General features: G+C 38.8%; 1 pseudogene; it reads right to left on the bottom strand.

Moving 5' to 3' along the window:
• Positions 1–2,642: 2,642 nt before the first annotated feature.
• On the bottom strand, positions 2,643–3,775 carry LOC141553262 (thymidine kinase, cytosolic pseudogene; annotated as a pseudogene).
• Positions 3,776–4,494: the final 719 nt, after the last annotated feature.

The following is a 4,494-nucleotide window of genomic DNA, read 5'->3' as shown; positions in this document are numbered from 1 at the left end:
CAAGCATACAGCATATTTCTGCCCATGATGCCCATAAGTGCACGCGTGCTGCCTATGCTCCATAATTATTACATATGGAAGAGAAGCCAGAGATTACAAAAAATGAAATGGTTTGCCAAGGGCCAAACAGGTTCTAGTCCTCTGTCTCCAAACTTAGATTTTTTTCCCCATTATGTGAAACTGTACTGCCTTCAATCTCTGCTTGTTCCATTAATCTGTGATGCCTTTACTGATACCATCTGGACTTTTGATTCAGATTTCTTGGCTTTTTATTTAATTACACTCAGTTCAGTTGAATACAATTCATTTCAACAAATATTTATTAGAGCACTTATTTTAATGTAGGAACTGTGCTTAGAAAGATCGAAAATAACTCAGAGAAAGGTATAGCACCCTAGTGGAGAACATACCAGCCAGACTCAAGAGACTTAAGTTTAAATTCTAATTCTGCCATTGTTTTGTGACCAGCTTTGAGACCTTAGAGGATTCATTTAATTTTAGCCCAATAAACTAGAGATCATAATGCTCAAACGGTGTACTTCACAAATTTGTTGTAAATACTTTATAAATCTTAAAGCCTAATATAAATAGGAGTCTGTATCACTGCAAGGTCTTAGTAATGATCTAGCTTTTCACACATGTCCTGCTTCTTGTCCTACTTTTTTGATTGTGACTTCAGAACTGATATCATTATGGGTGCTCCTGCCTGGCTCTGCAGAATGTAGTTAACAGACTCTGTTAAGTCACATACTCCTGGATTTCTATTTCCTCCATCAGGACCAGCATCCTCCAGCTGAGAGCTTTCACTTGGCCAATGTGGCAGTAAAAAATGGAGCTACTGTTCTATCTTAACTGGATTTCTGATGCCCTCTGCTGGTTTTTGTGAACTGTGCAGACTCAATGGGTCCCCAGGTAGTCAGTATTTAATTATAAATTCTAAAATTCCCTTTTGGATCACCACAGTTGCTCTCTGACCATTCCATAGTATAGAGGACCTCACCATTCCCTCTAAACCTCATTGGTGAAAAATCAATCCCTGTCTAGGGAAAATTCTGCCAGATGGGGTAGAGCTGTAACTATATGTTTTTGGCTTTTTGCTTTCTCCTCAAGGAGGAGCAAACACTGCTTCTGTGTTCAGGGCCAGTGCTCTATGTCCCCACTCTTGGGTATAAAATGATATATTATAACAATTTATAAGGAGCACACATTTTGACTGAAAGTTGAATAGAAGAAAGTAACTCCCTGGGCAATTGGGAAGCAGAATGTTAGAAAGACACACAGTATGGATAAGACATGGTCTCTCCTCACATCCTTCCATTTCCTCCTATTAAGCATTATAGTTGTGTGGTAAGAGTGATCTTGTCTAGGAGAATCTTCCAAGATAATGGTTAGGAAAGGTTAAGAAGGCAAATGTCTAATGACTAATTCTCTATATAAATGATACACTAGATGCCCAGAGTTGGGAGATTGAATTGTTCAAGGATTAATGTCTGCCTTCCTTAAGTGTTCAAGGATGAATGTCCGAGGCCCTCCAAGCAACTAGTCCATACTTCACATTGTGATTTGGAAATTAGTTTTAGAGGCACTGAAGGAGCTAGTAAAGTTTTGGTATTTCTCAAAGAAAAGGTTAATGGTTTTCAGAATGTGCTTCTAAAGTTCATGGCCAGAGCCCTTCCCCCACGATCTAATAAGGGGGTGCTGTGAGTCAGATTACATAACTCCAAGAGGATCTTTTCCTTGTTGGCAAGGAAACCAGTATCACTAGATTATAAAGTATATGGGGTTGGAAGAGAGTTGGGTGTAAAGACTAGAAAGGTAGCAGGAGGTCAGATTAGGAAGGATTCTGAGTAACAAAGTAGACAAAAGGAAGATACACTTTACCTGGTTAAATAAACTGTATTAACTATCTGATAATTAACCCAATGATACACACAGAGTATTTATACAAATAAAATGATAATGTAAATGTACAATGTAAAATTACAAAGTAAACTTATAGAAATAATTATCTAAATAATTGAACATTTGTTTAGTATTTGTGGGTGTCAATACAGTAAAATTGAAAATTGGACCCCAATTATTCTACAGTTTTAGTATTGTATCAATTAAATTATCAAAGCTATACTTTGTGGAATTAAAATAATCCACATATTCATTTAGAAGAGTAGAAGTTTAAGAATAACAAGGTGTATAGTGAGAAAAATAGAAAAGAGGGATGTTTTGTGTTATAATTATATTATAAAGCAGTAGCTGTCAAAAATAACTTGTACTAGATAAAAAAATAGAAAAATAGATAAATGGTATAGATAAGAAGTTAATTTATACAGCTATTCAGTGTGGTATAAACTCAAGAAAACAAATTTTTGAGAAAGAAACCCTTGATTATACAAGAATAACTAGTGTGTTGAGGTTGTCAGTTATGTACAGAGCCCATCAGCTGGCTCATCTGATGCAAATTCTTTGTATGGAAGACATTAGTGAGCATGCTTCTGAGAGAGTCATCATCATGTTCAAGGAAAGTATCTTGGAGAGACTGTGAATGTACATGTGTAGACATTCTGCAATTGGTTCTAGCTGACTAATTCCATGGTAAAGTGGAGGCTCTTTGGCTTTGATGGCATTAAAAAGATAAGTCAAAATCATTTTTTTTCAGGGGAATAACAAAGTCTTTATTTAGCAAGACTGAAGCTGAAGAAAGCAAAGTGATGGATTTTTATTGGCAATGTATATTCTGCCAAGCATAACTTTGGGCAGGATGGCAAACAGAGGAAGGATGGAATTAAATTATAAAATATAGTCTTGGTTTCAAGTTTTTTTCAAGTTATGAAAGCACTGCTTCTTTCCTATTTCTCTCTTCCCAAGGAATCTTCTGGTCTTCCCTCTTTCTGAGGAACATAGAAACATGGTGGTGGTATGAGCAATAGGAGTGACATGGCTAGAAATGGAGGAGCAGGTGCAGGTGACTTCACCGTATATATGCACACAGTCAGAATGCTCGAAGGTATCTCTCTCCAGGAGAAGGCCAGTTCTAAGTATATTCTAATTGCCTCAATTGTTGGAACTGCATTGAAGAATCTGTTGAGCAGTAAAGAGTTTCCGACAGCTTGAGGTGTCCCCCGACTTCCCATTGAGGGGGCAATTCTCTTTGTTCTCCGGCCCAGTAGATTGTCCTGAGAACTTTTTGAAATAGCAGGGTCGACACACAGAATGATATTTATCAGCACCACCAATCACTTCAACCTCTTTCTCCACCCCTAGTCTCTTAGTATAAGCAGCTTCCCGGAAGCACTCCATGCACACTGCGGTCACTTTCACTACACTTTCTGCCAGTGGCACCAAGTTCAGGATATTCCCAAATGCCTTCCTCTGAAAGGTCCCATCCAGTGCAGGTACAATCACAGTCTTTCCGGCATTTGCCATAGTCTCACTGAATTCTACAATGTCTGGAAAAAACTGTCCCTCGTCAATGCCAATGACAGTCACAACCAGAGCATCCTGGGCCACATCCCGAAGCAAGCAGGCTGGGAGTGCTTCCATAGTGTTCTGGTCATGTGTAGAGAAACTTTGGCCGTATCGAGTCTTTGGCATACTTGATCACAAGGCACTTGTACTGGGCAATCTGGAACCTCCGGACTCTCCGCATGAGCTCTGTGCTTTTCCCTGAGAACATGGGCCCCAAGATCACCTGGATCTGCCCCCGGACCTTGTTGGGGGATCCGGGCAGCACGGTGGGCAAGTTAATGCAGCTCATCCTCCCGAGTCCCGAGCTAGCAGAGAAAAGCCAAGTCAAAATCATTGATCTGCTTTTTGCCTCATGCATTTCTGAGGAAGCTCCTGTGACCCCATTTGCCAATAGCATCCAATGAGAAATTATGAACAAGAGCTTGGGCTGTTCTTTCCTTTGAAGTCATGGACCCTGAGAAATGGACTCTGATTTTGTTCTTTTGAGGGACTGTCGTTGCTCATTGTTTGATTCTTTATGACCTCATTTGGGGTTTTCCCTGGCAATGATACTGGTGTATTTTTCTATTTCCATTTCCAGCTCATTTTTATAAATGAGGGAACTGAGGCAAAGAGACATGACTTGCTCAGGTCATATAGCTAGGAAGTATCTGAGAGCATATTTGAACTCAAAAAGATAAGTCTTCTTGACTCCAGGTCTGGCACTCTATTCCTTGCAACACCAACTTCCCAGAGCAAACAGAAAAATTGGAAATCAGCCTACTGAAAAATTGGCTTAGATCAACATCTTGAATCTCATATACCAATTTATTCAGCCATTTCCTAATTTATGGGCATCCACTTATTTTCCTTGCCACTACAAAAGGGCTGCTATATCAACTTAATTTTTAATAATTAAAAGTTAAATAATGTTTGACAATGTTTGCCTAGTGATTAAGAAATGAAAGAACAAATTATGGTACCTTAAGAAATGAAGAAATCATAGAAATGTGTAAAGATTTATATAAAACAATGCAGGCTTTAGAAAGTGGA

The sequence above is a fragment of the Sminthopsis crassicaudata genome, chromosome 2 (genome assembly GCF_048593235.1).
Source record: "Sminthopsis crassicaudata isolate SCR6 chromosome 2, ASM4859323v1, whole genome shotgun sequence".
Lineage (NCBI taxonomy): Eukaryota > Metazoa > Chordata > Mammalia > Dasyuromorphia > Dasyuridae > Sminthopsis > Sminthopsis crassicaudata.
This window is presented reverse-complemented; position numbering and strand designations above follow the sequence as displayed.